The 21,814-nt window shown below is 41.8% G+C and overlaps 1 protein-coding gene across 4 annotated transcripts in view; it reads right to left on the reverse strand.

Annotated features, from left to right (window-relative positions):
- Window positions 1–8,748, reverse strand: part of DAAM1 (dishevelled associated activator of morphogenesis 1) — a 149,890-nt gene extending 141,142 nt beyond the window's left edge. For all 4 annotated transcript variants that reach the window (XM_075282742.1, XM_075282740.1, XM_075282743.1 and 1 more), the window contains exon 1: window positions 8,498–8,748. The gene's annotated coding sequence lies outside the window, so the exon portion shown is untranslated. The remainder of the gene's footprint in view (window positions 1–8,497) is intronic.
- Window positions 8,749–21,814: the final 13,066 nt, after the last annotated feature.

Consider the following 21,814-nt stretch of genomic DNA (forward strand, 5'->3'; position numbering starts at 1 on the left):
CATGTATGCAGGCCTCCACCCCATGGCAAATGTTAGTGGACATTAGGATAGCTGATATTTGCACCAGGCCTAAAACAGTCCTAACACAATGACTGGCTGAACTTAATGATTTAGATGGGAGAGACTTAAGATCTCATGTGTATGTGGATCCCCCAACTCTCCCCTGATAGAAGATTCTGGGGGAGATAAGAACTATCTGCACAATCCTTTTGTTCAGAGAAGATAAGTCAGTGCCAGGGGCGTCTGGCATCTTCTTTCATGTAGTACTCAAGCAATGCTCAGTTAAACCGAGTGTCTATATACACACACACACATTAATATATATATATATATATATATATATATATATATATATATATATATATATATATATTATATAAAATATAACATAATATAACACCCCCACAGTATAATAATAGCGGCAGTGGGATCACGGCCTGGGCTCAAGCCTACTGACTGCCAGCCTCCGCAGCCTATAGTATAAGGTGAAGCAGGGGTGGGCAGTGAGCAGGCCTGGGGAGGTTGGTAAATAGGAAACTTCAGGTAAAAAGCTCTGCTCGATACTGGAAAAGGATCCAAGAGACGTCCGATATATAAAAATTAACTTTTATTCCATTCCGTTAAAAAGGTTACACGAGTTTCAGGTCAAAATATTGCTACGTGTTTCGGTACCGAAGTACCTTACCTACCTCGTGTTGCTCCCGCTGCCTCATCTTCTCCCGGCAGTACACTGCATCTCAGCGTAGGGGGCGTGAGGGCGCCCACTGCACAGAGACGCAGTAAGATGTCATCGACACACGCTGGGTGCGAGCCTGAGTTTACGTGACCATGTCACCCAGCATATGATGTAGCCGGGAGAGGGGGCCGGGACTGGAGCGGAGGCCTGCTGCTGACTCTGGGAGGCCGCTGGAGCAGCGCTGCTGCCGATAGGTGGGTGGTGAGGCAGCGCTGTCTCCAGAGCTTAAGATGTTTCCAAGGCAGAGAAGACACTCTGGAAACATCTTGGGGCGGTCCTGGAACCAGCGCTATCTCACCACTCACCTATCAGCAGCGCTGGACCAGTCATATGACATTTTCAATTACCGTATTGACTTGAGTATAAGCCGAGGCACACTTTTTCAGCACAAAAACTGTGCTGAAAAACTCGGTTTATACTCAAGTATATTCGGTATATATATATTTATTAGGTCAGCAGAGATAGCTGTGGGCCACATGACTAGATATTATCAGTACGGCCACCAATAAGCTAAGAGTGCTCGTGATGACAAGGCTTAGCACACATCTTCAGGTTTCTTGTAGTTACACTAAAGGTTCTCCCTGTACTAGTAGTTGATAATAAGGCGTCTAGTAATATAATAATCCTCAATTAGCTTATCTCTGGCAAGTAGCTATTTACAGATGTGTTGCCAACAAGTTATACAAGAACTCCATAGAACTAACAATACAATCAGCAAAAACTTCTGTACTCAGCACGTCCAACAAAATATCAATATGTAAATATGAATTGCAATTGTAACAATAATAATACAATATTGGCATACAGATGCAATAGCTGATTATAATTTGCTTCATGTGCAATATACTCATGTATAAAGTCACACAGATTTCTTGCTTCGAGCCCATTCACAAGGCGGAAAGTTAAGAGAAATTGAAGGTGAACTTCCGCCTCTAATTCCTCTCCACTTTTGGTCCTTGGCTTTTTTTGCTGTGGCTTTCACTCACTGAATAGCCAAGAGTCTGGCACCATCAGTTCTTTGGGTGATCAGCTACAGAATCCATGTTATAATCAAACATGACACTTAACTTTAAAGTATCCTGATTTGGGCTCTGCGTCTAATGGAATACAACGGGAAGCAGATTTAGGATGGATTCATAGGGGGGGAATAGAAGAGGAGACAGACTTCTGTTTTCCACAGACTGACATATGACTATGGACATGGGCATGAAACCAAACAGTAGGTTATGTATGTTAATAATATTGGTTTAATTATTATTAAACCAATATTATGTATGTAACATACATAACATAAATAACATATTTAACCTACTGTTTGGTCTCATGCCCATGTCCATAGCCATATGCCAGTCTGTGGAAAACAGAAGGCCATCTCCTCTTTCAGGCTTTAAAAAAAATTGATGTTCAAACAGGAGGTTGCAAGCACATTACTAGCACACGTATGTGGGTCATTACTGGACCTCCATATGTTTCTTATGTCAGAGTTTCTGTGGGATTCTGTAGGATAAAGGTATTCTCTCCTAGAAGAATCTCGAACATACAGCACCTGACGGAACACCACACACTGGCACATGGGCATCCTGCATGGAACTCCTAGTGCCACCATACAGAATACCCTATAAGACCTTTTATATATAAAACTGACAAATACATGCACAGTAATTATTCATTTGGGGACTGTGTATATATGAAGCTAAAGAGAATGTGTGAATATGGTGTGACCTGTTGGGTACAGCTGGCGTCTTCATTACTAAAAGTGGTATTATGATGGAGAAAGTAATAGGGTAGATACTTTCCCCCAATAACATTTCTATATTGCAGAAGTGCCTGAGGAATTCATTTCCATGTGACTACACAGGTCTTCTAGGGTACACTATGGGATCATGTGGCAGAACAGGTAATGTCCAGCACATCCTTATTTCACAACCTGGCTCTCTCTTCTCTGCAAACTGTCTACATCTCACATGGGAGACGGGTGACATAACATTCAATGAGAACTTACCCCGCCAATACCCTTCCTATAATTGCCTCTAGGACCACCTGACCTCTATGGAAACTGCTAGCTGATAGGAACGCTCTAGTGACAAGGGGAGTCAGCATGGCAACAGTAGACCCTCACCCCCCTTCAAACTCTGCTAAACTGATAGGCAGCCCGCCAGATCCCTGCCTTTCAACAATCCCACTGCTGTGTCAGAATGCAAACTCAACCTCTGTCAGCAATGACAATCAGGGCATGGCTCAATTGTTCCTTGTCTTTTGCCATTGTACTTCGCTCCATTTAGAAAGGATTTGATTCTAGCAATGATTTTTGCAGCACATTACTATAGCCCAAAGACTACCATTACAATGTACCGTGTGTGATGCCTACTGGGGAAGAGGGGCGCTAGTGTACCTACTCTGGAAGTGTCAAGGTCTGCCCAAGATTTACCCAGGTCTGACTAAAGGAGTATTCCAGTTACTTTAATACATTTGCAAAACCATTGGGTACATTTTCCTTGACCCTCATCATTGCCATTACAAAGTGGCCTCAAACCTACAGAAAGTAGCCACACAACTTTCAATGTCCGAATAAAAAAAAAAAAACACAACATGCAATAATCATGGGTAAATATTAATGTGTGCAAATAAGGAAAGCCTTGATCCCACTTATAAGACGGTTTTACAAAAGTGTAACTGTTGGTGAAATCTGTGCCTGTATTATGCCATAAATCCCAGACAGACCTTAAATCTGATCACCTAAACTAACAGCTTTAGAAGTCCTTAAAGGGAACCTGTCAACTAGAAAATTACCAGCATATTGTAGAGCAGGAAGAGCTAAGGAGGATGATAAATAGCTTTAGGACCATAGATTCAATACTACTTGTTTTAATTATTAAAATTAGGGCGATTATGGACAATAAATCTGAATCACGATTAATAGGGATTTTACCTAGATTACGATTAATGGTGATTATTTAGGTCACACCCCTTTTACAGTATGAGTAAGTGTTGGGCAAACTGTCTGGCAAGGTTCGCCTGACCGAACCAGAACAGTTATTGTACTCAAGGCGCTCTTCAGACTCCTGAGTATAATCAGTGGAGGACCAGGAGAGGTGATTAAACATAAATAGTGTTACTCACATCTCCTGGGCCCTCTGCCCTCTGACCCTCTGCAGTCTTTGGGTCTTTGACTGATGTCCAATCAGTCAGTCACATGGGGTCGTTACACTTCGCAATGCCATATGACGCATATCAAACAGTCAGTGCTCATTAGAAGCATGTATAAAAATATTACATCTTATTGAAAAAAATATATGAAAAAGTACATAAAGAGGACGGGTATAGATAAACTAACCCCTAGGGAAAAGAATGGGAAATAATATTAGTAATAAAGTCAGTGCATGAACATTCTAGTGTGCTCTAATTGTTTCATATATCCCATCATGTTGTCACAAACCAAATTCACTGTGCTGATTTGTAGCCTATTTTTGTTCACAATACCATGTCACCAACCTCAGCTGGTGCCCTGACGTCACCCAGATAGACCGAAGACAACGGAGTGTTAAAACATTGCTCAGGAGAGGTGAGTAACACGGTTTTTCTATGTTTGATCACCTCCCCTGGGCCTCCACTTATTATACCCTGGGGTCTGAAAAGCCCAGAGTGTAATAGCAGTTCCAAATTGGACGTGTTTGGTCCAAACGAAGCCACAGGTAGGTCCAAACGAAGCCACAGGTAGATCCTTGTAAATATTGTAATAACCGAATCGGTTATCCTAATTGATGTTCGGTTAATTTTGGATTAATCGCTCATCCCTAGTTTAAACCATTGCAGTGTCTATTCTGAGAAGTCATAGAGGTGCTACTCTGTCACTGACAGCCCTCCATGTAGGAGTGTGCATACAGAGCTAGCTGTCAATCATCGCGTAGGACCTCCTCGACTTCTCAGCATAGACTCTGCAATAATTAAAATATAAGTTATACTGAATTTTTCCATTAATGCTACAGATCAAACTGCTCAGTTGCCTCTGCTCTATAACATGCTGGTGACAGGTTACACTTCATTTTCCATGTGACAGGTTCAATTTAAAGCTAGCCATACGTATTAGTTGACAGTCAGCCTATCCAGAAGTCCATCTCTCCCATGATACCAGATGGCAGAGTCAGGTTGATGAATTTCAACATGCCCAATCCTTTGTTCTCAAAGAGATAAGCTACCATCAAAGGTGTCTGGCAGTAGCTTATTTCCCTATGTGGAATATACCCTTACTTGGGCAAACCAGGCATGCATGTTTGGGGGGTGGATCAGAAGAAACAGCTCTCAGGCAAGTGCTATTTAAATTTGTATGGCAGCTATAGCTTCCCTCAAGGAAAACATAAGAGCAGGCTCAAGATATGATGTTTTTTATGTTATGAGTTCAGTCAACAAAAATTCCAAGACTGTCTGTATAAAGTAGGTTTGTTGCAAGGAGATAATGATCATAGCCCAGGGCTAGGGAAGGGTTTCAACAAGAGAAGTTATCACTTCTGTGAAAACCTGATTATCTTGTCTGTACCCGTGAAAAGCATGCAAAAGGCAGGATACCAAGTGGTGGAATATTCTCAGTTATACTTCTGAGATCAGACAAATGGCCACATGCACTTATCTATTGATAATACATCCAAGTATTCTGTACAGAGCACTTGGCTTCAGCTCAAGATACCCGACACTACGCCAGCAAGTTAGAGCAATAATCTTCACATCTATGGTTAGAAGGCAATATTTTTTATGGTTAGAACCTGCAATGAATATGCACAACATATTACTTTACAGCACATGCAAAATATAAGAAAACACTGGATGTATCAGAAAACCTAATCTGTGTAAAACTTTTCTAAAAACTTAATTCAGACTCTTTGGATTAAAGAATATAGTATAAAATAAAAATAAAAACACAAGATGTCATCTCACCCATCCCCAGAGCTCCAATTCCAAGAATTTATGGGTCCCCTGCCAGTCTCTACTTCCTGGTTCCTCTCCACACAAAGCAAATGGCGGTCAGCCAATTGCTGGCTAAAGCGGGTCACTACCGTGACAGTGATGGGTTGAGCGATCATTCAACCAACCAATATGCTTATGGCTGCAGCAAGGATTCTTTAGGTGGCCATACACATTAGAAGTAGGCTGCTAGCTAAACAACCATTGCACAAACAATCCACTAGTGATCCATCACCATGCTGACCATGAGATACTAATGTGTATGGCCACTTATATTGCACTGCAGTCACAATATTTAGGGGCAACCGTTTCTGACAATTTCACATCCTCAAAGCATGCTGCTCTTCACTAAGTGGTCCAACTGGCTACAATGGGCAATAGCTATCGTTTTCAATTATACCAGTTGTGTACAAAATTTTTATGTGGTTTTAACAACACTCTTAGGCCCCTAGCAAGGGGCGTGTAAACATACCCAATACAGTTAGAGTGAAAATTGGGATTCTAGGCATACTGGATCATGTACTATGTTGTGGAAATGTCTCTGCAGATTCAATTCATTGCAATGCAGAGATTGTAAACTGCAGCTAAATCCACACAAAAATTCTATTATTAATATTATTATAGTCCTGTTAATTCCATGGTTCTAAACACTTGTGAAGAGCTTTACATACATACTACAAACATAGAAAGTACAATAAACACAAGAATAACTAGATGACCACCATGATTCAAGTAGGTAAGAGGACCCAGTCTACAGGCTTACAATCTAAACACACAAATAAAATATGAAGACTCCACTGCAAATTTAGGTGTATATCTATAGGTTGGTTCCACAGTATAATTTTTACGTCATGTTACAATTTAACCTTAAACTCTACACAAACTACCATATTTATTTGCTATTTAGTATTTATACTTATTGATGGTATATGGACACATTCAGTTCTATGGCTCCATGTACATATACTTTCATAGGTCCATGCAGGAGGCCCTGATCCTGAGCAACAAAATATGGAGCAGGTTCTGCTTTAGTCCGTTTTGCAGTCCTGCTCATTCAAGAGTCAGTGAAAACCTGTTTGTGGGTACTCCGGTTCTCACACTCCAAAGACATACTGATAGGTAATATAGATTGTGAGCCCTATATGGGACAGTGACGGGCAGTGTCTGCACTGCAGGATATGTTAACACTATACAAGTAAACAAAATATTAATAAAGAACAATGGATGCCATCCATGTGCTGTCTGTTTTGTTTTTCACAGACCCTACATTTGTATGAACGCAGCTTTAGGGCTAGTTCACACAATGGAGTTTAAAGGAATTTGATGTAGTCTTCCACCTCAGATTTTCGGCCCTTTTTGGCGGAAAACCAAAGCATAGCCTTGGCTTTCCACTGCGTATTTGCTTGGTGCTTGGCCTCGGAAATATTGGGGATAATAAGCCTTACACCACAGGGTTCTGCAGCTGAATCCGCTGTGGAATCAAAGAACGAGATGAACGCTTCATTTTTTTTTTGGCATCTGGAAAAAAAGGAAGTGTTCATTGATGCCTACCTTTGAAATCAATGGGAGACCGATTCCAACCAAAATTTAGAGGAAAAATCCTTCTGAAAAACAGCTCCAAAATGGTCAATGTGAACAACCCCCTAGACTACAATTATGCAAGAAACATTGCAAAACATTATGTATAAAGAACACTAGAGATAGCCAAACACATTATATGGCTGTCGGGGTCTAACTGATAATCTGGGGTTAAGATAGCGAAACAAGGAACAGACAGGTTTAGATCTCAACACGACCAATGTGATAAGCGGCTATCAGTGGTGTCTGACACACTTCTATTGATGCTGGGGGGGGGGTAAATTTAAACAAAGTGAGAACTTTTTTCCCCCCCATTAGCAGCCATAAACCACCATGAACAAGAGTCATAAACCAAACTGTCCACTTTTTTTCTTATATTGTCACAGTCATAAAGGTACAAAAAAAATTATCCCTTTCCTTTGGAATAATGAATAATCTATTCCGACATTTTAAGTACAGATGCTATATACAGATGGAACTGGCAGGGGTGTGTATGGGTCTGTCATAGGGACCTCAGATGAGCGCACAGCTGAGGACATGGACCTATACAGGTATACAGGGGGCAGCATATTCATTATATCAGGCTCTGAGTACCGTATTTGTGTGCAATTGTAGTGGTGTAAGAATGTAATGCAAAAATCACAATATTATTTCAAAAATGGCGCATGCTATGGCTACAGTCACATCTGCATCAGAAATCGCCAGACCAAAAATCCCTAGCCAGACTTTTTTGTCCAGAGATCTAATTTTAAATGAAAAAGAGTGGGGGTCCTTTGAGCTTCATCATGTCCATCATTTCCGGGGTCTGCTGCGGTCAGTTTTTCCTTTCTTTTGGCCCTGCAGCGGACCAGGACGGATAGGACAGCGCAGCTGGTACATGAATGATATATCATGTACACATGAATGACTGCCCTGCCTTGTACATGCTGAGTGGGACGTGCCCAGGAGTAGTATATGCCCTTGCAGGAGATTGTACAACGCCACAGACCACAGCAGCCACATACTAGAAAGCTAGCCATTGCTTCCAGAACAATACACCCTGCCCTGGACCACAGCATGGCAGCAGAGACCCCACTGGCCATACACAATGAGCACCAGCCTGACCCCTCCACTGCCAGCACCCCAAATCTGAGCATGCCTGCCGAGATCCCAGCAAGCACTGCTGTCACACCCATGACCTGAGCCCAAGCACATACACTGCTAGGAGAGGCAGCTGCCATTGCTTACCTGATATACTCCATGCTGGATCTTGCATTAGGCACCGGGATCTATATAAACCCTTTCCTCCCCAGCCGCTGACTCTTGCAGATCGCAGGTGACATCATCCTTCTTTGGTGTGATAGGATACAATTGGAAAGTCTCTGTGCCTGTGCGCAGGGGCAGCTGATAACGCGCACAGGATTGTGGGAGCTGTAGTCCTGCTCGGCTGTTGTCTGCTTCTGAACAAAACCTGCTCGGACTACAACCCCCACAATAGAAGCGGAGCGTCTCCCTGCTCGCCTGTGTGCGGCTCTTATCTACAGGCAAAGAATAGGATTGCCTGCTGACAATAGGAGGAGTGCGGCTCTGCAGCAACAAAGCGCACCGTGCAACACTGCCACCTAGCGGCGGCGTCTGGGGGTGCATCACATGGGGGAAGTTACTACACACTGAATAGATGTGGATCCTCTATGGGTGTATCTGACTGGGATACTCTAGGATATGTCTTCTAGGCCTCAAGCAAACACAGGCTCTTTGAGACAACCTCCATCTTCTCAAACACAGTGTCCACAGTATAGGGTGGAACTGAAAATCTGTCACAGGAAATAAGGGGGGGATTTATGAAGCCTAGTGTTGCGAGCGGGTGCAGAACCAAAAAGGTGGCACTTCTTTAGTGCAAGAAAGGGCCACGCACCAAGGATGTGCTTCATTTACACCCATCTATGATCAAATCTGGCGCAGTTACGTAATTACATTCACCCCACAGTCTGCAAAGCATAGGCCTACATGCAACACTTGCCCCGATTATGGTAACTGAATGCTATTCACAAGTTGCAATGACACAATTGTTGCAAAAATGTGTAAATGTTATGGCAACCTGCAAATCACATCTCAACCATATACACTTTCATTAGTAAAGATGGATGCGACCAGGTCCATAAGGACCTGTAGATGGGGTGACTTAGGGTCTCAAATTGTCCTGACAGGTCCCCTATAAGGGGGTGGCCTGCTTATATAGATGTCTTTTAGTAGAAATTATTTGGCAGTGGTGCACTGAGTCTGAAAAGATTGGGAAAAACTGGCTCCATATAGCTGGTCGCAGCGACAAAGCAATGCGGGAAAAAACACGGTGGAAGCACATCATGGTTTATCACTTTCTGCTTTAATTATATTGATAGGGAAATCGCTGGCGTATTTTTCTGCAGTGTGTGGATGGCATTGTCTAGAATTTGATCTACCTTGCATGGACTGGAAAATGTTGCGGTTTTTACCACTGCATTTACATCAGGTGGGACCCTGGCCTTGCACACATAAGAGTCGAGTGTGTCAAAAACATCCTTCCTATAGATTTATTAATTTAATAAATGTCTAAAATAAAGAATATTTTGATTAAAAAATACTCCAGGTTTGGCATAGACTAGAACAGGGGTAGGGAACCTTCGGCTCTCCAGCTGCTGTGAAACTACAACTCCCATCATGCTCCATTCACTTCCATGGGAGTTCTAAGAACAGCAGAGCATGTATGCATGCTGGGAGTTGTAGTTTTGCAACAGCTGGAGAGCCGTACGTTCCCTACCCCTGGACTAGACCATTTTTCGGGTGCAGCCGAGCCTGACAGGATAGATCATTAAACTAAGGTTATACGTACCTAACCTGTCCTTCCTACAGACAGCATAAGCTTATGACATTCATATTTATTCTTGCCTAGAAACATTACATAGCAGTGGAAATATGGTACAAAACAGCAGCACTATATCCCTATCCTTCAGCTTTGATAGCTCATCAGTATGAAAATTCAATTTGGTGCTGGACAACCCCATTAAATTGAACCTCCAATTCTAAAACAACTTTTGTAAATGGATAGTGCGATTGAATATAAGAAACTTTGTTATACCGTATATATTATACTAGAAATATGTTTCTTTCTCCACTTATTAGGCTGAGTTACTTTTTACATAGACGTCTATGAAGGGAGAGGGGGAGGAGGAGGCTGCTTTTATACATGCTGTTTTTCCTCACATTATTGCATGCATTTTTGAATCCACTCATGTCTTCTGCATGTGTGATCAGAATAAGTCATTTTCATTTGTGTGAGCCTGAGCCCACCAGAGGATCCCCAGGTACTCTGCAGGAACAGTCTGTCATTGGTCATGTGCTGCTTATGAAAAGGTCACCGCTGATGCCTGTGATTGCCTGAGGACCTGTATACAGAACACAAGAAGTGCCACTATTGAAGATGGAGGCCGCAGGACGTGAGAATTTTTATTTATTTATGGACCTTCAGTAGTCTTATTAAAAAAACTGATATATACAAATCCTTTAACATATCATGTATGTAAACCCCTTAAAATGTACAGCACCATATTTATAATTATGACTAAATTACAGTAATTTAGTGTTAAAGGACCACTAAACCCAGAATCTAAAAATTTAAAAAAAGAATAAATAATTCACTATATGATGCCTCACATCATCTCATCATCTACTGATTTTTCTTGCTCTTATGCTACACTAGCCTCTGCCCACGACTTCGTCTGCGTGTTGTTGGCGTCGATGATCTGCCTATATTCAGCAAATTGCTGTTGTCGATGGTTTGTGTCTTCCGGTGTTTCAGCAGATGTCAAGCTGTCCTGCTGCTGAACTTGTTCCTCGCACTGTACCCGTGATTGTTCCAGCATCTCAGCAGCTCGCTTGGACGCCATCTAATGAATGTGTTGTTGGCATTGATAAACCGTATGCACCAGTGTTTTGGCAGCTGTCAAGCTGGCCTGCTGCTAAACTTGTTCTTTGCGCTGTGCCTGTGATTTTTCTGGCATCTCAGCAGCTCGCTGGGACTCCATATAATGAGTGTTGTTGCCGCTGATGATCCCCCTCAGCTCTGCTTGAGGAGAACTCTGTGACTTCTGGCTACCTTCATAGCTCTAGTTGTTTTAGAATTTTGCAACAAATGAGATTTTCTTTTACCCGGCATGTTTAAAAGTAGAAAACTGCCAATTTGGATTAAAGGTGTTTTCCTATCCAGTGTGTCAGAATGTTGCCTTGAGCAGCGGAAAAACTGTTACCAGCATAATCATGAGTGAGCATTTTTCCAAATAGGGGAATAAAAAACGCAGAGAAAAACAAAGCAAAGCCTCAATTAAAAATGCTTTTTTTTCTGTAGTGTTTTTTACCTGCATTTTGCTACATGGGGTCTTAGCCTTAAATATTTTCTTTAATGTCAATAAGTCAGAAAATAACATGAGTGAGACTATAACTGATAGGACCACCATCAATGCCGTGAGTACTCAGTAAACAGTCGGACCACTCGTAGCTTTCAATGGAATAAAATTTACTTGGCTTCATAGAACTTTTTTGGTCACTAGTGCTACTTGCAGGAGCATTCCCATAAACCATAAATTAGGAAATTACACTTTATGACTTGCCTTACAAGTACCTTTGAACTCTGCATGAGTGACAGAAGTATCTCCACATAGACGCCATGAATAGAAAATAACACTTCATGACTTTATCAATGGGTACTGACACAAAGAACACAAGATTAATGGTGGGGGGCAGTATATAAACTAAACAGAAATGTAGATAGCCAAGCCAATCCAGTCCCATACCACATGTCATAGGGGCTTAAGAACACAAACACTGCACACAGGAGGACTGGAAAAACATTGTCTGGTCGGATGGCTCCCAGTTTTTGCTGTTTCACACTGCTGGACAGATCATGGTCCATGTTGCTTGTCAACATTGCATGCTGGTGGAGGACATGCGATGGTGTGTGGTGTGTTTTTATAGAATATTCCGGGTCACTTGATACAAACAGAGCAAGATTTGTATATGACAGGATGTTTAAACATCCTTGCTCACCATATACATATCTTTATGTCAAAGTGCATCTGTATGGAAGATAGTACTTCATGCCTCAAGGCTGTGGAACACCTGGAATGGTTCAAGGAACATGACAGGGAAGCTTGCATTAAACAGAGATAGGAATCAGCAAATCTCAACCAAAATATGGAAAACATGGACACAGCAGGCTTTGCTAGAGGAGAGGAACCCCAGGAATTGAGGCAAAGCAAGCTTATCCCACTGCTACACTTCATTCAAGGGAATAGAGCTATGATGCATGCAGTTCCCTGCACAGCCATTATCTACAGCATAAGCAAAACCAGTGTTGTGCAGTGCAGTGCAGTGCAGCGGACCCTCTGTTCTTAGACTCTGAAGAGGTCAAGGCCAAGAATTTTTTCATATCCGACTAACAGCCTCCATTTTTTTTATATATTTTACAGAATGATGGTTTGTTTTTTTCTTGAATAAGTTGCATTTTTTCAATGGCATAACTTTGGAGAACATATAACTTATTGATTAACTTGTATAGACTTATTCTGGGTGTGGGGAATGTAAAGCTGTTGGAGGAATTTACTAATCTTGCTAGTTTATTGGTGTAAAAGTAACAAATTTTGGTGTATGAATGTTTGCATCAAATAATACACTAAAAATGTAAATTTTCTGACCTACTCGCCACTTTAGAGAAAAATACTGGAAAAGCAAGGCAGGCCAGGGCAAAGATGGCTCAGGTAGATTTATTATAACTAGAGCAAGTTATATCTGAAGTCTATGACAGTCCCTGACTAGCGTAAATTTAAAGAGGACCTATCACCTCCTGGGGCACATTGTGGTTTTATACACCGCTAGATTCAGCTCACTATCTCCTTTCATGTTCTGTGCCCCCGGTGAAGAGCTATCGGTGCCGGTACCGTAGCTCTCCACCGTCAGAAGGGCGTTTCTGACAGTCAGTCAGGAATGCCCTTCCTCACAGCAGCGTCTATAGCGCTGTACTATGATAAGGGGCTTTGCGTACTGCCCAGTGATGACGCTGAGCGGTGGGGCTTCCTCACTGTTCTCACAGTACAGCACTATACACACTGCTGTGAGGAAGGGCGTTCCTGACTGACTGTCAGAAATGCCCTTCTGACAGTGAGGAGCTATAGTATCGGCACCGATAGCTCTTCACCCGGGGCACAGAACGTGATAGCTGTCGGCTTTCTAGCGGTGTATAAAACCGCATGTGCCCCAGGAGGTGAAAGGTCATCTTTAAGCTTCTTGTGGTGTGCCAAACTTATGAATTATCAAAGTAGAGGCTCTAGCACATCTGCCACCAGTGAACACAAAGTTAAAATCAACCTCAGAAATTCTGCTATAGTTTTTATGAATTTATGTTATTATTCTGTGGATGAATATTAATAAGGCAATATCTAATGTATGGAGGTTATTTTATGTTTTACTAGTTTTGAACAAGAAAAACACTAATAATCACTTGTTTTTGTGTCCACTTCTGCTGACAGCCAGGGGGCAGATTTATTGAGACTGGTGTTTTGTCTTCCTAAAGGGCCCAGCATGCGCAAGGACACTTCATGAATCAAGAGGCTCCGAGATTCTTCATAAATCAGGTGCATGCCCATGTGTCAGGGTGGAGATCAGAGCAGGTCAGGAACTGGCATAGATCTCCTATATAATTCATGCCAGAAAACTGGCATGAGATATAACAAATCTGTTTGACTGAGATGAGTGTGTCGCGTGTTTGTCCTTTAGCCAAGTGTGCGCCACAACAGAAAACTGGTGTAGATTGGATAATAAATTTCCCCCATAATTTTTTATTTTTGTGTCATCTGAACTGTTTTAGGCCTTGTTTTGAGGTATAGAAAACTTATTGATTGCTTTTTATTCCATATTTTAGAACACAGGATAAACAAAACAAAGATCCTGGCAATGTTTTGTTAATCTTTTATTGTTTTTTTGGCTTTGACCATTGAGTAATGGGATACAGTTTGTTCTATCAGAAAGAGACTGTCCAAACTGACAACTTCCTCAGTGTCCGAATATAAGAGTAGCTTTGAGATACTGAAATTAAGCAATGAGGTAGAGACTGAGATTCAGTCTCTTGATAGAAGATAGAAACATTCGGACAAAAATCAACACAAGTAGCTCCGTCCTGAGAGTCATTAACACGACTGCTACATCCTCAGCTTTGATGTGACAGCGTTGCTCCCTGTGAAATAATTTTGGCATACTGTATATTATAAAAGTATCCTAGTAAGTAAAATACCAATCCTTGCCTACAAGTACAGCATGTAGTAACACAGAAAACCTTCCCATGATCTTCTGCTCTTACTGTCCTATAAAGTAATTTATGTCTCTCTTAATTCACATTTCCCTCTAAAAGTCTATGGAATGCAGATCATATAAATAACATGTGAAAACAAGTGCTTCTAAATGTAATGTTCAATATATCACCGCCACAGGGAATTCTCTATTTACCATGTAAAAGAATAGTGTACAGCTGTAGTGTGAGCTCATCTTTTAGTCTCGGGTCAACGAACAATCAATTATTTTTTTCTAACATAACCTGACTTGAACTTACGGTTTTTATGTGAAGCTATTCAGGGTAGGATAGGGTTACAATTGTGTTATCTCTAAATAGACAATTGAAAGTGAAGAGGAAAATATGGTTGAAGATTTCATTTTTATTGTAGTTTTTTTATTTAAATAATGGTAGCCTAAGGATAGTCCATAGGGTATAAAAGTCCCTTAAAATTCCTTTAGGACCAATTCATTTTAGTTTTAGTGTGGATCCATCTGCTTATTGACCGCCACTCCTTTAGAATACGTCTTCCCCATAGAAACCTTTGGAAATGTTATAATTTGCTCTTGTATATTTTTGTACAAAGGAATGCATCAGACACATTGCCAGAAAGTTAAGTGCACAGGGCCTAGTACTGTCAAGATTATTTTAAAGAGGCTATTGCTGTTAGTTAGGATTTGCCATAATATATTCTCTGGGGATCTGTAACATGTGCAGGGTTGGACATAAGAACCACAACTGGGTTGCTGTTTTATGTTTAAAAGTGTATTAAAGATTTTTAAATAAAATGGAAAAAAAGACAAAAACAGTGTGAGCAAACAAATGGCACAGAGGCCTCGCCTGTAAACAAGAAGTCGGGGGTAAGACCCCAACTAACACTATGGAGCACAAAACAATAGCAAAGGGGCAGGAGGCCCAAATATACGGAACCATAAAAGCAGCATCTTAAGGTAACGGGAGAAGAGCAAATAGACAAAGGAACATGCAACAGAAATTACAATCAGAAAAAAAAAAAAACACATACGAGAGGGGGAGTATAACAGCGTGAGGGTAGAACAATCAGCAATATCCTCTAAGGAAGGAGGAGAGACAATACATAACAAAAATAGCAAGGTAGCATTGTTTCAGGAAAAGAAAGAAGAGAACTCCGACGATTCCTGGAACACCACCCAAGGCTGCCAGAGAGCGCCAAATTTAGAGGGGTTGGAGCAATTCTCCGCCACCAGGGCCTCCATTCTCCTTATTAGGAGAAGCTCCTGAAGAAATTCCACCAGGTAGGGCGCAACAGTGCTCCGCCAGTACCTGGGAATGACGGTTCTAGCAGCCATAAGGAAGCATTGCAGGAGAGCCTTCTTTACCGCAGAGATCCCGCTGGGGATAACTGAAAGAAGGGCCAGTTGGTGAGTTGCTGCAATGGTGCGACCACACACTTTAGTGTAAAGGCAAACACAGCATCTTAAAAGGGCCTAAGAATGTTGCATTCCCACCAGATGTGGTATAAGATGCCTTTCTCAGTATCACAGTGCCAACACCGGTCAGTCGCAGTAGGATAAATTCTATGGAGGAAATTAGGGCACCAGTACCACTGAGACAGAATCTTGAAGTTCTTTTTTTGCAAGGGGTTGCTGTTTTAAAGTTTCCTCAGGCTGAGTTCACACGGGGTATTTTGGTCAGGATTTTGAGGCCGTGTCTGCCTCCAAATCCTGACCAAGAAGACAGCTCCCATTGAAATCAATAGGGGCCTGTCAGTTCTTTTTACCGGGAGCCTATTGTTCCTGCTCCCGGGAAAAAAAAGTGACGTGCTCAATCCGCGAGATGAATCCACCTGAAGACACTCCCTCCTACCGACTAGGCCAATTCATTGGGCCTAATCCGGAGCAGAGTGCGCGACTGGATGCCGGTGCACTGTACTGGCATCCAGTCGCAGCTACCCGTTTTTTGGCCCGTAAATTGAGGCGGCCTCCGCCTCAGTTTCCGGACCAAAAAACCCTTTGTGAATCCGGCCTAAAGTTTTTTAATGGGATAGAACAGACAGACAAATAGGAACAGTAAATGAAAGACTCGATAACAAGGTCCCTGTCTCCAGGTGCCTGGCCTGTGCATTGGAGTCTCCCTCACGTGGAGCAGAATGGTGGAGACAATAACTGGTTCCTGCTGGAAATGATGATCACCTGTGGTAATCCTTGTCAGCTAAACTCTTCACTTCTCAGGAAGGCCTGCATTGCCAAAGTCACAGGTATTATTTGGGCAAGGACTCGTTCCTCCTGCCCTGTCATTGCCCAAAATTGTCAGAACTGTAGCTCCCTGCAAACAATGTTTTAGTTATGCTACATGTAACTGGGCCATAAAAAAGTTGTTTGTCAATTCTTTCTGTAACATGACAGCCCAAACATACATTAGGTGTCACAGGGTGTTCCAACAATTACAGTATATTCTTCAGTAGAACCTGACAAGGCTTGTTGAATTGCCCTGCAGCACCACAAGTGAAATAAAGCATTACATGCTATTCATTATAGGGCAGCCTAGTCTGAATACAGATCCACTTTAAAATAAATATAATGTAATTTACAGACATGCTGGGTCCTCTAGTATGAGAGATGTCCTTAGGAGCTGCTAGTTCTCTGCTTGATGCCACTTTTGACTGAGGGACTCTGTCTTATTAAAGGGATTGTCCCAGGAGTATTCATTTACCTACCAAGTCCCAGGGATGTAGATGATGGATCCATGGGTCCGGCAATGTCACAACTCCTAGGTCATGTGATCTGAGGCAGCGTTCGGCTCCTGGGTTGCTCTGCCCCTATTCCCCTGATTGCACAGTTAAATACTTACGTGTGCTATGGGGGCTGGTTATACTATAGTCAGGGAAGCTGGAAAAAAAAATTCAGTATAGGGTGGTATTGGAGAAAAAGTTCATTAGTGCAACTTTTTTTTTTACAGGCTTCATTTTTCGGCGTTCTCTCTACAGCCAAAATGACATGTCATCTGTATTCTATGTTTTGGTACAATTCTGGGGATACTAAATATATATAGTTTTATTTACATTTTAACCCCTTAACAAAAAATCTGAAACCTTGCAAAAAAATCTTAGAGTCTAAATCTAAAAGTCGCCATATTATGACATCGGAACTTTTATTTATATTTCCATGTACGGGGAAGCTTAGAGTGTCTTTTTTGTGGACCTTGGTGTACTCTTTAGTTATACTATTGTGGGGAATGTCTATTTCTTTGATCACTTTTTATTCAAATTTTTATCAGAGGCAAAACTGTGAAAAAAACTGAAATTCAGCTCTTTTAATTGTTTTTTTTCCCAGTATGGGAAATTTGTTGAGCAAGCGCACATAGGGATATCTGATGTGTACGTATTTCACAGCAATTTTTTATATGTATTCTAGGGAAGGGGGTGATTAGAACTTTTAATACTTCTTGGGTTTTTTTAAAATATTTTTTTGCTTTTTTTTTATTGCATTTATTATACCCAGTAGGGGTCTTGAACCCCAGGGAATCTGATCACTTATGTAAAGCATTACAATGCTAATGTATTGCAATTGATTACAAAATATCAGTATTTGTATAACAGGCTGCATTAAGCAGCTTGCCATACAAATTAATGGTAGACAAGCATGGGAGCCTTCAATAGGCTCCCGCTTGCCATGACAATGGGACAATTGGATGCCAGCCCCGAATCTTGTTCTGGGTGCTGATAAAATGGTGGCATCCAGGCGTCGCCTTCAAAATGCTGCTGAAGGCTAAGGCCCCACATTGCGGAAACGCAGCTTTTTTTGTTGCAGATATTATTGCAATTTTTTTCAGTCAAAGGCAGGAGTGCATTGGGCAGAAGGGAGAAGTGTAGGAGCTTACTATATATTTCCCATTCCTTTTATGGTCACGCCTAGCTTTGGCTCAAAAAAACGCAGCAAAATTCGCAACAAAAGAAGCTGCATTTCTGCAGCGTGGGGCCAATTGTTTCCAGACACAGAGATACCTAATATATAATACAGCTGAGACCCGGCAGCTATGGGGGCCACTCAGCTCCTGAGCGGCCGCCATATTTAAATACCCAACATCCGCCGTGCTATTACAGCAGATTTTGGGAAGGTGTTAATACTCCTGGACAACCCCTGGGCAGAACAGGGCTAGCACTGGCTAGCACTGGCTAGCACTGTTTCCTTGCAGCGCTGGTGTCCTGGGTTGGAATCCAACCAATGGAAACTTCTGCATGGAGTTTATATGTACTCCAAGTGCCTGTGTGGCTTTTGTCTGGGTACTCCAATTTCCTCCCACATGCCAAAAATATACTGATAAGTAAAATGGCTTCCTGTAAAACAACTGAACCTTTTGGGTGTTGAGGATGAGCGCCGGTATGGCAGCTACTCACCCCACAGTACTCCCTGTGCTTTGAGTTTCCATGAGAAAAGCGCATTTTAAATGTTTGTCATGGTCATACATGGTGATCTAAGCTGCAATTCCCATCACTTGACCAAAGATACTACTTTCACTATGATACAGGACATTGCAGTATAATGAAGTGAAATAGGGTCACATTGCTGGATTTGTTGTGACTGTATTGTGGTGATGCTAGTCACAATATATCCACATCCACTTACATTATGCTGCCATGCAACATGATTAACTTGCAGTCTTCGGTCAAGTGACAGGTGTCATGGCCGTATTGTCACATTGCCATGTAGCCCTAGCCAAGCTCCCTAATAGGGCAATACACAACCCCTATGAGCTGTTTAGTGTTATCATACACCTGCAGCTTGACTCATCCATTCTTATTGTATATCTAGCAGCAGTCAAAGCATAGATTTCATAAATAATCTACCACATATGTCTCTTAGTAAAGAAACCATTATGAAACTCCTGCACCTGAACCTTGTTATACAAAGGTCCTGACCTATAGAAGTTGCTTCCTGCCTTCATCCATTTATCAGATCATTGTGATTTGTTCTTTGCCCTGGATGCAGTGTCTCTGCTCTCTGGTTATTCTCATAATCTGGTTCCATAACAATCTGGTGTTGACTTCTGATCCCGGAGCTGGTCCTCTTCATTTTAGTTTTTTTCGTGATTCAGTTTTTTCCCTGACCTGGATTCTGCCCTTTTCTGATTATTTGTACTGCCCCTGGTGTTGCACACTTCTCTGTTTGCACCTTTTACTGACCCTAGCTTGTTTATTGGTTTTAATCCAGTTCTACCCGCTTTGGTCCTGTGTTTTGTGAACAGGCCTCTCCTTTATCACTACAAGTGGAATTTCACAGCTGCATTCACCCCTGCTGCAGTTGCCGTCGACCCTTATACAGTATGTGCTTTATTACTAAACTTCCAACTTTCTTCCATTACATTACCTTTCTGTTGTGGTCAAGTTTTACATGATAAAAAATGCACAAGGTAAAAAATAAGCTAAATTATTATTACACATTCAGCAACATGTCCAGTATAATTGTATAAAAGGCTGGAGTTTTTAATTAGGCACATAGGACTGATGCCTATGGGTAGCCATGATGAAAAGTGTGGTTACTCTTCAGGATATAGTTCATGTCTTTGGAATTGATGTAGTTGTAGGTTGGTGAAGCTAAAGCCCCCATGTCTGTTTGTCTTAGGAAGCTTTGTGACATTCTGGGGCGACATTTGACTAGAAAGTCACTACTCGGGATAGGCACACTACGTAGTGTGTGATATTGTTGAGTTCTAAAGGTTAAAGGGGCTCTATGATTGGGAAAAGTAATTTTTAGCTAAGCACATCCTTGCATAACCTTTAAAAAAGGCTATTCCACACATACTTTTTGTATGTAAATTGCCTCAGTAGTTTTTGAATAAGTCAGTTTTTATTCATATGCTAATTAGCCTCCTACGTGCACTTCGGAAGTGTCTGTGATCACAGTCTGCTATTCTCTATGTATGTGAGAGCAGAGAGACGAGTCATCAGCACAGCAGCCTCTGCTGTACATACACATAGAGAATAGCAGAGGTCGCATGATGAGACTTCTGGGTGCACGGAGAAGGCTAATTAGCATATGAATAAAAACAGACTTATTCAAAAACTACTGAGGCAATTTACATACAAAAGGTACGTGTGAAATAGCCTTTCTAAAGGCTATGCAAGTATGTGCTCCGCTAAAAATGACTTTTCCCAATGATAGAGCCCCTTTAAAGAAATTCTGTACGTTCTCTTGCCATTGATGTCCAAGATAAGAGACACTGTCTGAGTCTTTATCAGCAAACTGCAATTTCCTGAAATGATTGTCCTGGAGATAACGATTCTGAAAGTAATTCAGAGTATTCAGCCCCCCCTCTCATTTAGAGAGCAGTGGCTTACGTCACCCATCCTATAAACCTAGATAGGAAGATAGAAAAGGCCAGGTTCCTTGGCAATTATGTGTAAGTAATGGGAGGAATATTTTGACATAGCAGGAAAACGAAGCAGCATTGCTAAGGCAAGGTATTTGCAAAACTCTTGAATTTAAATAAACTAGCAGTATAGATAGGATCCTTGAGATGGGAATACCACTTTAGGGGGCATTCACACGGAGTAACGCTGGGCGTGTATCACAGCTGTACACGCCGGCGTTACGGCAGACTGCCGAACACTTCCCATTCACTTCAATGGGAGCGCTCGTAAACGCCGCTGTTACGAGCGCTCCCATTGAAGTGAATGGGAAGTGTTCGGCAGTCTGCCATAACGTTGACGTGTACGGCTGTGATACACGCCCGGCGTTACTCCGTGTGAATGCCCCCTAAGTCCCACAAAACCTGCTGCTGAGTATTCATCACCTCTGGGACATGCACCTATCTCAAGAATGGAAACAACTTCCCACACTGCAGTGAATAAAGAAGTTGCTGTCCATGTGTGGCTCTCTCCATTCATTCTGAAAATAACCAAGCATGCATCTGATTGGTTACTCTCCAAATCACTGTCTTCACAATAGGATCATTCTGACAATATAAGAGGGACATGGATGATAGAAAAGGGAGAACTAAGCCAAAAATTTTGATAGGTGACTTAATACATGCATATTTGTTGCCATTTCCGGAGCAATGAGTTAAACTACTTCTATGGAGGCATCACAGGGGGTCTATAAAAACCACAATCACAAGTTTACACAAGCTCACCATGGTGTATGATTTTTCATATTAAAAGCAATGGCATGCAGAAGTTATGTAATATGCTCAGTACGCAGAATTAACCATGGGGTCATTAACAGAATTTATTA

This window comes from Leptodactylus fuscus, chromosome 7 (genome assembly GCF_031893055.1).
Source record: "Leptodactylus fuscus isolate aLepFus1 chromosome 7, aLepFus1.hap2, whole genome shotgun sequence".
In the NCBI taxonomy this organism is placed as follows: domain Eukaryota; kingdom Metazoa; phylum Chordata; class Amphibia; order Anura; family Leptodactylidae; genus Leptodactylus; species Leptodactylus fuscus.